The sequence below is a fragment of the Octopus sinensis genome, linkage group LG14 (assembly GCF_006345805.1).
Source record: "Octopus sinensis linkage group LG14, ASM634580v1, whole genome shotgun sequence".
Lineage (NCBI taxonomy): Eukaryota > Metazoa > Mollusca > Cephalopoda > Octopoda > Octopodidae > Octopus > Octopus sinensis.
Window position 1 is genome coordinate 18905437 of NC_043010.1, and position 13340 is coordinate 18918776.

Sequence of the window (13340 nt, forward strand, 5' to 3'; positions counted from 1 at the left end):
TTGTGTACATGTGTGTAGAAAAGCATGGAAATATTTGACTGAACACAAAAATAATCCTCAATACAAAATTGTTTCACCTAAAATTTCGGTTCAAAACAAAACCAAATTTGTCATATTTTCTCTTGAACTTATCTCTTCTTTCTTCTCATCTGACCACCAATCCTATACATCACCAAAAACATTTCGTCCCATTGTATGTATGTGTGTGTGTGTGTGTGTGTGTACACACATTACAGGTCAAAAGTTCCTGAACCTAAAATTTTGGCTCTATGTTTTATATCTATAAATATATGTCTATATATATATATATATATATAATATATATATATATATTATATATATATATATATATCTGTGTGTGTGTATATGCGTCTGTGTTTGTCCCCCCCTCCACTTGACAATCTATGTTGATTTGCTTACATCCTGGTAACTTAACAGTTTGACAAAAGAGAAAGTGACCAACAAAACAAGTATCAGAGCTTTAAAACACTAAGCATTGGGCTCTACTTGTTTGATTAAAAGAGCTTTTGAGGCGGTGCCCCAGCATGGCCACAGTCTGATGACTGTGTAAGTATGTATCTATTTATCTATCTTTACACACACACACACACACATAAATACATACATGTGTGTGTGTGTGTGTGTGTGTGTATATATATATATATATATAGATATCTTAGAAAAACCCCACCTTTTATCAATTCAATAATGAAAAATTAAATTATACCATTTAGAAAAATTACATCTTATAGAAAGATTAAATATAAGATAAAACATACAACGATGATTAAGTAATGTGCAAAATAAATTATTATTACTATATATATATATATATACATAGACATGTGTACCATGTCTATGTATATGTGTGTATGTATCTATGTGTATATAACTATTTGTTTTACATCTATTTTCCTATGCTGGTACAGGTTAGATGGGTATTTTTTAGGCCCCTTTGTTGAAGTAGAACCCTGAATGTCAAGGCTAAGAAGCCTCTATTACCAAGGTTTTGCCAATTCCCCACCATGTGTCAGTCCTTCATTTATTGACCAACAAAGGGTAAAACATTAAGATGACCTTGGTTAGATTGGAACTCAGAACACAGAGAACTGGATTGAATATAGCAAATCATTTTAGCTGACAGTCTATAAGTTTATCAATTTTAAATTATACACAAACAAATACACAGATACATTTATACACACATCTACACACATGACTATATACATACATGCACACATCTATACACAGGGATATAGACATAGACAAATACAAACATATGCACATATATACACATTGGGCGGTGAAGGTGCATGGCTCAGTGGTTAGAGTGTCGAGCTTATGACTGTGAGGTTGTGAGTTTGAATCCCAGACCGGGCTGCATGTTGTGTTTTTGACCAAGACACTTTATTTCATGTTGCTCCAGTTCACTCAGCTGTAGAAATGAGTTGCGACGTTACAGGTTCCCCTTTGCCTTTCCCTTGGATAACATCAGTGGCGTGGAGAGGGGGGCTGGTATGCATGGGTGACTGCTGGTCTTCCATAAACAACCTTACCCAGACCTGTGCCTCGGAGGGTAACTTTCTAGGTGCAATCCCATGGTCATTCATGACCGAAGGGGGTCTCTGGGTGGTGGACATCATCTATGGCCTTATTTCACCTTTGAAATCATCATCATCATTGTTTAACGTCCGCTTTCCATGCTAGCATGGGTTGGACGATTTTGACTGAGGGCTGGCGAACCAGACGGCCGCACCAGGCTCCAATCTTGATTTGGTAGAGTTTCTACAGCTGGATGCCCTTCCTAACGCCAACCACTCCGAGAGTGTAGTGGGTGCTTTTTACGTGCCACCGGCACAGGGGCCAACACTATTGTACTGGTCTGATATTTAAAGGTGTTCAGTTGTTCAACTGCTTGTCTTTAGGAAGAAATACAAAAGGAACCTCTACTGAAACTTTCAAAATACCATTGGATAAACTCCTAACGACAATATAGGAATAACCAACTGACCATTCCAGCATATACTCAGGGAAGATCAGCAGCTACAAACTTAACCATAGATCAACTTCCAACCATAAAGCAACAACAAAACAGAGAAAGTAAATTAAGGTGGTGCTCCAGCATGGCTACATTCCTATAATTGAAACTGTTAAAAAAATAAAAAAAGATTGGGTGACTGTGGGGAATGAGCTCTGTAGCAAAGATGTAGGTCAGGTGGCTGGTTTGAAAAGCACTTTCTCTCACCAGTCTTGGAGGCCTTGGGAAAAAAAAAAAATCATTGCCCGGGGTGGGGGTGGGGTGGCTTCTTGTTCTGTCTGATTAATCTAGCAAATGTCAGAGCAACTTAGTGTTTAGTTAGCTCAGTTAATATTTAAAACACACACACAAAAAATAAAATAAAAATAAAATAGATATAAATGTGCCAAAAAAAAAAAAAGGCATAATAAAAATAAATTGCATGGTAGTTAACTTAGAGAAGTGCAAGAGATCCTGGTGACAGCTGCCATTTGCTGACCTCTTCAGCTATCCACTGCTTTTACCCTAAACCATGATTGAGGTCACAAGTCAAGTTTTATTGTCACTTTTCTGCTTTTTCAAGTGACACACATTGACTTTTATATAATCTGGTGCAGAAACGTTGCTGTCGGATCATCATCATCATCATCATCATCTAGAGACTACATTCTATGGTGGCAGGAGTTGAATGGTCCAACAAATCAGAAGGTTAGTTTCTATGGCTGGGTGCCATTCCTAAGGCCGACTGATTTAAAAGTGAGCACTGGGTGCCTTTTTCTTTCTTTTTCTTTTTTGGTAGCACTGGTTTATGGCACATGTCGTGAGGCAAGAGCATCGTAGAGAGACAGGAGCAGGGGTCTCGCTGACAAAAAGACACCTGGATACAAGGAGATGGTGGTGGTGGTGATGAGGTGTTTGGAAGACCCTCAAAGTACAAGAGAGGAACGGGGATGGGAACAGGTGAGAAGCAGGTAAGTTTGGGAGAGTGTAAGGTGAGCAACAAAGGGTTAGAGGGAGGGGGGCATGGTCAGTGGTGAATATCAGATTTGGTGGTGGTGGTGGGGGGAATGTGAAGGAAATAGGTGTAGGGTCAGGGAGGAGGACACGGTAAATGGGTAGAACAAAAAGTTGGGTGAAGAAGAGCATGTAATAAAAAGCATACAGGGGAGGAATAGGGGAGGAGGTGAAATGATGTAAAGTGGAGGGATGGGCAGTGACAAGGGGGAAGAAATCAAGAGGGTGTAGCAGTGAATGTATATAGGGTGACAAACAAGGGTGTGGAGCATTACATAAAAGTATTTCCATCATAAATATTTGAGTCTAAATAATATAGTTCTATATATGGCATAGTGGTTAAGAGCGCGGGCTACTAACCCCAAGATTCCGAGTTCGATTCTAGGCAGTGACCTGAATAATAATAATTTGTTCATTTATTGGCCACAAGGGCTAACAAAAATCAATTAAAACATAAAGGGACAAAACATAGGACGAAAGTTACAAAGGGTTTTGTCTGTTTGAAAAAGTCCGTGTACAAAAGCAGGATAACAATGAAATGTAAGAAACAATTAAAACTCCCAATAGGGGGAGGCGCTTCGAAAGGTTACTGGTGGAATAATAACAACATCGAAACATACCTTAGAAATGAGAACCCAGGTTCGAAATTTCCCCAAGACAGCTGATGAAGGTTGGAAGGTATATCAGCCGAAATGTTGTGTTAACAACAAACAAGATGAGGACAAATATCTGTAAAATGTAAATAATGTAGTCTAAATAATATTTTGATAGCTTCTATCACTGACTTGTCTCAGCCATTAGGTTGAAACAGCTGTTGGACTTATTGTAAAACTCTTATATTCCTGATATCGTTTCTTTTCTGTGTAAGTCGGACCTTTTTGTATGTAAACATACATTTTTTGCATTAAATATATTTAATATTCTTTGTATATCAACTTGCCTAACTTGCTTCTCATTGCATTTACTTCACACATAACATATATGTATATACACACACACACGACAGGCTTCTTTCTGTTTCCATCTACCAAATCCACTCACAAGGCTTTGGTTGACCCGAGGCTATAGTAGAAGACACTTGCCTAAGGTGCCACACAGTGGAACAGAACCCAGAACCATGTGGATGGGAAGCAAGCTTCTTACCACACAGCCATGCCTACAGTTTTTATAATTGCATACCAATTATAAAAATTGCGATTATTCAGAAAAAAAATGTTATGAAGCTTTAAAAATTGAAATGTTTTGTAATTTAAGCCTATCAAATGCAGCCATTCTTGACATTCCATTCAGCAAACAATGTTATTTGTTTATGTTCCCATAGAAACCAAGTGAAACCATTTTGGGGTTAGGGTTGGAGTTACAGTTAGGGTTTAGGTTACTGCTAAGGTTTAGGGTGAAGGGTTTGTAATATCTTATAAAATTTCCTTGTTTTCTTTCGTTAAACATTTCCATTTTGAAATATTTTGTAACATTTTTATTATTAATTTCTGAAATTAAGGCAGTGAGTGGGCAGGATTGTTGCTCTGCCGGATGATGAAATGCTGAGCAGCATTCCTTCTGGCTTTGCACTCTGAGTTCAAAAACTGCTGAGGCTGACTTTGTCTTTCATCCTTTTGTTGTCATTTAACATCCGTTTTTCATGCTGGCATGGGTTGAATGGTTTGACTAAAGAACTGGCAAGCTGGGAGGCTCCAATCTGATCTGGCAACTTTTCTACAGCTGGATGCCCTTCCTAACGCCAACCACTCTGAGAGTGTAGTGGGTGCTTTTTACGTTCCACCATTACAGGAGCCAGTCAGGCAGCACTGGCATCAGCCATGCTCGAATGGAGCTTTTTATGTGCCTCCGGCATGGGTGCCAATCAGGCAGTACTGGCAAGTACCAGATAAACACTGGGGGTCGAAGTAATCAACTACCCCCATCCCCAAAATTTTAGGTCCTTTCAGACGAAAGGGTTACTAATGCCTGAAAAACAACTAAGTTGTGATTGTTATAGCAGATGTGTAAAACTGTATCTGTTAAATCTGTGTAGAAGTTCCCAATAAGCTGAGGCTCTGTGCATAAACTGGAAAAGATCTGACAGGAATGGTTATTTTGGGAGGGTGGGGAAAGAAGTGATTTTTTAAATTTGCAAGGTTAGAAAAAATTATTTTTCAGAATCCTAATTTCAGCATTTTTCTCTATAGTTTGGAACTTTCTAGTCTGTTGAACGGCAACAGAGAGATGCTCATCATATTGTTTGCTGTTTTGTTATTCCTCAGGCATCCAAACATCCCACAAATGGACAGAAGGGATCAAAACTGCCAAGGCATTGAGATTGGGTAGATGTGGGGATTTGAAAAGGTAAGAAGAGAACGGTTGAGAAAAGTTTTGAAAGATTGAAATTTTGAAAAAAACCTTTTTTTTTTTCCATAATTGCAGTCTCTATTTTTAGATGTGGTATTAATAAAAAAAAAAAGACAGTTTTAAACAAAATGTTTGGGAGTGGAGGAGAAATGAAATTTTAAAAAAAGCTGTTTTTTTGGAAGCAAAATTATAATCTCTGATGTTGAAAACATATAAACCCGAAAAATAAAATGAGGAACAATAGGAAGGGTGGGGTGGTGGTGCATATTCAACACATCCACCAGTATTTTAGTATCATCATCATCCCCCCACCCCATCTAAGTACTCACGAGGCTCAATGTTGCTTAACTTCGGTGATCGGACGAGAACCGGTGCTTTCAAAATGATATCGCCAAGTTATTTTGTATATATATAAGTATTTTTTTATCATGTATAAGTATTTTAACATACATAAGTATTTTAGTATGTGTAAACATTTGTTATCAAGCATAAGCAATTTATCATTTATAAGTGTTTAAGAATGTCTAAGCACTTTATTATGATCCAATATAAATATTTTATCAGGTCTTTCGACCTCAACTATTAATGTTGTAACAGAAGTGTCATCGTGACATACCGTATACCAGTTTCCTCCATCTGTTGCAGTTGTGTACCAGAGATCGAATCTCTACTAAGAATTTTCCTGCTTATTCTTTGATGTTTGTCCATATTATGCCTGCTTTTCTTTACCCCTTCTACGGTTCCGAGAAGAATGGTCTCTGCAAAGTCACTGAATCTTGCAGTTATGGCCCTACTGTCTCAGCTTTAAGAAGAAGTCCTTCATGGCAACCATTGGGATGGTGTGTGGTTTTTACAAACCTATTTATTCATGACGTGGTCCCAATATGAAATACTTAAAATGTTGCAGAAACAAACCCATCCACAATGCCTTTTACTTTCTCTGAATCTCTCTTCTGAGGTCCCTGGCTCTCAAACAGACAGCAAGATGAAAAGTACCGGCAGTACACACAGCAGCCTGATTCTAGTGATGCTCTTATCTCTCCATATTGATTAGAGTTTAGGGGGTGCAATCATTGTCTGTGTAGTCCTTGTGAGGATTTCAGGCCTTCATCCTTTACCATTGATAACTGCTGCAACATCTCCAGTTACCGTCTTTGTACACAGAGATGGCTGCTGAGGTGCTACTACTGATATTTGAGCTGGGTTGAGCTGGCTTCATTCATCCTCAATGTTGCATCTCTCACAAACATCGACCAGGCCTGGCGATTTGAGGCTAATGACCGCGTGATCTCCAACCACTCCTTATTCCAGCGGTGAACGCCGTAGATATGGGGGCCTAGGTTGGGTTCCAGATCAGCCAGATTTTTCGTTGACCTACTGATATTTGGAATAAGTCTGGGTTTTTTCAGGTCATACTTGGTGAAATCTCATTTTGTTTTGGATAGAATGGCTTTAAAAAAGATGCAGGCAATCTTCATTTGGTGCAGGAATGTTGATTCACCAAGATTGGTGAATATAAGCAAGCTAAACTTGGGATTCATAAAAATAATAAATAAACATGGAACCTAAAATAAATTTCCATGCTCACAATATTTCATTCATTTCATTCTCCCCCAACTGCCACTCCCTTAAATTACACTAAATCAGTGGTTTTGAACCAGGGTCCATATATGACCCTTGAAGGTCCTTATAAGATTTTGTTGTTAAAATTTATCTGCAAGAGACTGCTTTTACTTCAAAAATACACAAAATATTTTAACAATTTTTTTTATACAATTCTTAAAAATATTTAACCCTTTCATTACTGTATTTGTTTTGAGATGCTCTGTGTTTCTTTTAATTAATTTTAAATATAACAAAGAATTTAGTAAAATAACTTAGTTATCATTCAGCTAGGGTTAGGAACATAAATTGTGAATAAGGTTTGGTGGAAGATTTTAATTCAAAACTTATGAAAATAAGACATTTGTACTACAGAGACAGAGGTGGTTTCAGCTAGGTTGGTAATGAAAGGGTTAATTCTAAAAACAAGATTTTTTAAAACACTGAATATATATTAGGGTCCACTGAGTAAAATAGAAATCGAAGGGGTCCATGGGCAAAAAGGGGTCGAGAACACTTGCTCTCAACAAACTATTTTTCAAATCAATAACCTTTTCCCATTGTCCCTTGCAGTGACTGATGTGAAGCAATTTTCTTGATATTTCTTTCAGGAGTTAAGACAGCCAGCTGCAGAATTGTTAGGTGCAGGCATGGATGTGGTAAAAATCTTGCTACCTTCCCAACCTTATGGTTCTGGGTTCAGTCCCACTGTGTGGCACCTTGGGCAAGTGTCTTCTACTAAAGCCTCGGGCCAACTAAAGCCTTGCAAGTGGATTTGGTGGGCGGAAACTGAAAGAACCCTGTCATGTATGTATGTATATATGTACGTACGTGTTTTTTTAATCTGTTTTTCCCCCTACCATCGCTTGACAACCGATGTTGTTATGTTTATGCCCCTGTAAATTAGCAGTTCGGCAAAAGAGACCGATAGAATAAGTACTAGGCTTACAAAGAATAAGGCGGTGCTCCAGCATGGCCGCAGTCAAATGACTGAAACCAATAAAAGTGTAAAAGAACACCGGGCAAAATGCTTAGCAGCACTTCATCCGTTTTTGTGTTCTGAATTCAAATTCTGCTGAGGTCAACTTTGATTTTCATCTTGTTGGGGTTGAAAAAGCAAGTACCAGTTGTGTACTAGGGTCAATGTAATTGACCTAACCTCTTCTCCGAAATGGCTGGCCTTGTGCCAAAATTTGAAACCAATATTTGTGTCAGGAGCTAAAAAAAAAAAGAATGTCAGGTGATTTAACAATCTTTCTATATGAAAAACTGTGTCTCCATGCAAAATAGGAATACAAGCTGAAACGTACATTCACTTCTTTATCATTATCATTTAACATACGTTTTTTATGTTGGCATGGGTCAGATGGCTTGACAGCAGCTGGTAAGGCCTGGAGGGTGGGGGTTGCAACAGGGTTCACTCTGTTCTGGCATACTTTCTATGGCTGGATGCCCTCCCTAACACCAACCACTTTACAGTGTATTGGATGCATTTTATGTAGCATAATCACTGTGCTTTTTATGTGGCACCAATACCAATGCTTTTCATGTGGAACCATCACCACTATCAATTCTGCTGTGGTAAGATAAATATTTTATCATGCTTTCATCATCATTTAATGTCCACTTTTCCATGCTTGTTTGGGCCAGAGGGAATCTATTGAGGCACATTCTCTACTGTTGGATACCCTTCTTGTCTCCAACCCTCACCTGCTTCAAAGCAAGGTAAACGTCGATGCTCATTTACGACCATCACATGACATCAAGATAAAGGTACACACACACATGTACAATGGGCTTCTTTCAGTTTCCATCTATAAAATCCATTCACAAAGCTTTGGCTGGCTCAGGGCTACAGTTGACATTTGCCCAAGGTGCTGAACAGTAGAACTGAACTTGAAATCATATGGTTGGGAAGCAAGCCTCTTCCTCACACAGCCACATCATATATAAGAATTTTATCACAGTTTTGATTCCTTATTAAACCTGACTGGTTTCAGAAAGGTGGCACATTCTGACCATGAGCAAGTAACTTCACTTTATGTTGCTCTACACCACTTGCCAGAAAATGTGTCCCAGTGCCAACAGCTGATATGGATTGCTGTCACTGTGCTCTTACTGTATGAACCACAGTAGAAACCTGTAGCAATTCAGGCAGATTTGTGTAGATAGAAGTACAGTCTACCTGGCTGTACTTAGGCACCACATGCTACTTACTGTCTGCTTTGGTGTAAACAAGTACCATGAGTTGGGGACAATCCACCAAACTGTAAGCAGGTGCTGGGTACAGTCTAGCTAGCTGTAAACAAGTACCCCATGTAAGGTACAGACTGCCTGGTCAACCTGTCTGTACTGCACCATTTATTCATCTCCAAAAAAGCAGCACCTCTATAAAACAAAACATATCATGGGGTCCACTTTATGGTAACCAAATTTCTGAAATGCTCATTTCTAACACAATTCGTGTTAATTTAACGCTAGGTAAGACACTTTTTAACAGTACATCTGTTATGCTGTGTTTGCAGGGTGGATTCAAAGCGAATGCTTTGGGAGACTGTGTCCAACCTTTTAAATTAAGGTGAGGGGATTTAAGGCTGCTTTCGAGACAACGGTGTTCAGGGAGCTAGGCAAATAACAATTAGGAAACACCCGCTACCTTTACGATAGGAGATGCTCAGGATCTTTTCGGTTTGAACGGCAGTTTTTTCTAGCGGTGTCATATGAAATTGTCACCCATAATTATGACCCTAGTATCGATCTATTGCATTTCAATCTGTTTTAGGGTTAGGTTTAGTTAGGGGTGGGGGGAAGGGTATTTTTTTTTCTTCACAAATGTAAAAAAACCCAATCTGTTTCTTAAACGAGGGACATATTCATACGGCACAGAATGCTTTTTACCTCAATAGACGCCAGTGATTGGTTGAAATTGCAGAAATTGAAGAAAAAACAACAGATATCTTACAAACTATAGAATTTTCTCAATAAAGCCAAGAGAAAAAGATGTTTTATAAACACATTCTACCAGTATACGAAGTTTAAAATATTTTAGTTACCTAGAAATTATGTTAAAAACTGCCGTTCAAACCGAAAAGATCCGATGCTCACAAAATAGGGGCAAGAGTGCGTTGTATTAGTTCCTTGTGCTTCTATCCCAATGTTTACAAAAACTAATCTTGTGGAATATTGCGAACTGAAATCTAAGGTTGCCGAAGAAATGACAGAAAAAAAATGGGGGGCGTCAAAATGATTTGGGGCATGTTAATTATTTCCATAAATGCTTCCATAGGAGCGGGAGTACATAGGTACCAGGGGGAACACGTAGGTCACAGAGGACAAGTACGCACCTTTCTCATTGAAAGCATGCTTTGCATACATTACACTTTACTGAATAGGCACCTGATATATATAATATATACACACGCACATAGTGGGCAGACAAAGTTTTGTACACCCTCCACTAAACACTATTCAGTAAACAAACGCTATATGAACACACAGACATACACTATACTATATATATAGACGCCCTATATAAATAAATAAATGTATGTATATACACACACATACACACAAGGCATACACTTACACCCCTCCCTAAGCAAGCATCAACAAATACACGAGAACTGCCCTTACATACAATCGTTTTAACCAACACCCACAAAATAACGGGTGTCTCTTCAGTTGACCCGCTAGAAATAGCAGCTAAATGCCTCTCAAATCAAGTGTCACAGTTTAAAAAAAAAAGAAAAGAAAAAAGGGGAGCCAAATAAACAATGTAACCTCAGGTACACTACGTCTGAATTTAACAAAAAAAGAACGTGATAGTCGTGGTTATAATGCGTCTGGTCATGGGACTGTCCTAGTAGGGATCACATGGGACTAAGCAAGTATAAACGAACGAGGCTAGAATGTCTGGGAGACGATGTCACAGATTTCTATAAAGAATGTGGCGGTGGTGGTGGTCAATAGGATTGTCCAAAAAATAGTAACGGTTTTCAAAGGTCATTTCCCGTTTCGTGAGAAAAAGAAAATGAATAATAAACTAAACCCTTTATAATGAACGAAAAGTAAAGCTGTCCCCAGTGATAGACACTCGATGGCAGGGGGAAATTAACTCGCATTGATGTTTACTAATTTTTAAATAGCCTCTCTTTATATATCTATTATATGTAGCATCAACAGACGTGTGTGTAACAGATGTGTATACAAGTTTAACAGACAAGTATATATAAAACACTATCGGGGTATATATATATATATATATATATATATATATATATATATATATATATATAACAGTAACAGTCGTGTTTATAACAAAATCAACTAAAATATGTAACATCCAACAGACTGTATATAGCATTCATTGTGTGTGTATGTGTGTATATATACTGTTAACAGAGAATACGTATATAACAGCGCAAAATATTGGCGCAAGGCCAGACATTTTAGGAGAAGAGAAGAAATGAATGAAATGTGTCAGTACTTGACCGGTTCTTTAATTTATTGATCCCAAAGTAATGAAAGACAAAGTCGACACCGACGGGATCTGAATTCGGAATATAAAGCGACGATTAACAGTAATAACAATAACTATTTCATACGTAAAACAGGGGGGAGGAGTTGGTTTATTACATCGATATTAGTACTTGATTGGTGCCTTTTTTTTTATCAACCCAAGAACGATGAAAGACAAAGTTAAAGATTTCTTACATAACATCTGTAATAGTAATAGTAATTTATGTGAGAGTAATTTTAAATAGTAACAGATGACTAGGTACACTCGGGGCAGACAGGTGCCGACAATTTGTAGCGAAGCTCAGTTTTGTTAATACAGATTGATACCAGTATATTACTGATAGCTTCTTCAATAATAAATAGGAATAACTAAAACAACAATAATAAAGGCAAACACATCTTACAAGATTAGAACATAATAATAATGATAATAATTAATAATACCTTTCAGCTTGTATTTAGCGAGGCAGGACAAAGTTGAATTTGGAGTGAGGAAAAAATAGAAGAGACCTGGAAAGAATTACAAAGAAACGAGAAGAATAAATGGTCGGTCGGTGTGTTTGTTGATGTAGACAGGTCCAGTAGTGGCAGTTGTTGATTAATCCTCTCATATCAGCTTTTATCAGTCTTGTGATCAAAAGACAACCGTGACCATCCCGTTTTATATTGTTGGTCATAACGATGATGATGATGATGATGATGTACAGATAATCATCATGTCGATGATGATGGTGGTGATGATGATAATGCAGTTATAGCAGAGTTATTATTATTCTTATTATTATTATTGTTGCTCTAGTTGTTGTTAAGCTCCAGATACATGATTAAACAAACCCTTCTCAAACACCCCACATACAACAACAACCATTATCACTACAGCTATCACCCATGTTCTCCTCGCCGTCGCAGGTTCAAAGTTCACATGTCGAGTCATTCTTTTTTCGTTTGTAGTGGTGGTGGTGGTGGGAGTGAGGTGGGGGTCCATGGTTGATGTTGTGGCTTTGTCTGTTTTCCCCCCTCTTTTCTTTCCGGTGATAACAGCGGGGGTGGGGGGAAGGAGAGGGAAGGTGCTGTTGCCCTTCACATTCTCCTCTTTATTTCCACAGTTCTTCTTATGGTTTCACTGCGTGGGTTGTGATGGCGGTGGTAGCGGCGGCGGCGGCGGTGGTGGTGATGACATTGTCGCGGTCTTGGTTAAGTTCTAAATGGACTTGAACAACAATGACAACAACAACAACAGCAGCAGAACAAGAAAATGTGAAGAAATAAACAAGGGGGGAGGGAAGAAAAAAATTAAACAAGGACAGAGAGATTAATGAAACAAGAATAATAACAACAATAACAGCGATATTAACAAGGTAAATGAAGAGGTAGATTATAATGACGATGATGATGATGATGGGGATGCTGCTGCTGCTGTTGATGATGTTATTGAAGCGAAACGATGTTAAAGAATACCACAAACACGACGACGTATTGCAACAAAGCACTGGTAGATGGGCGGTGATGGCTCAAAAACGTCCCCGCTCTAATAAGCACCCTACCTTGTTCAGCGTGCACAAAGCCAAACTAAAATGTAATGAAATGCGTAAAAATAAGACAAGCTAGTGTGTTAAGAAGGATAGGTGAGGTCTGATGGTTTTAGAAGGGCCATTTCTTTGGAAGAATAAAAGAAACGTGTTGGAAGGCTATTTATGACCAGGAAGAAAACACTTTCCATTTCTTCCAAGCATCATCTTATTCCGAAAACGCTAACGGAAATTCATATTTCACGGAAAACGAACTTTCGATTTTTTAACATTTATTTCTAGTCGAAAACAAATATGCTAGTGTCCACTTCACT

The 13340-nt window shown here is 38.2% G+C and overlaps 1 protein-coding gene across 2 annotated transcripts in view; it reads right to left on the reverse strand.

Moving 5' to 3' along the window:
- The window catches only part of LOC115219256 (pantothenate kinase 3-like), a 36371-nt gene extending 23340 nt beyond the window's left edge, over positions 1-13031 (reverse strand). Inside the window, exon 1 of one of the 2 annotated variants that reach the window (XM_036508713.1) lies at positions 11942-13031. The gene's annotated coding sequence lies outside the window, so the exon portion shown is untranslated. The remainder of the gene's footprint in view (positions 1-11941) is intronic. The other variant, XM_029789407.2, reaches the window with a different exon arrangement.
- Between the last annotated feature and the right edge of the window lie 309 nt (positions 13032-13340).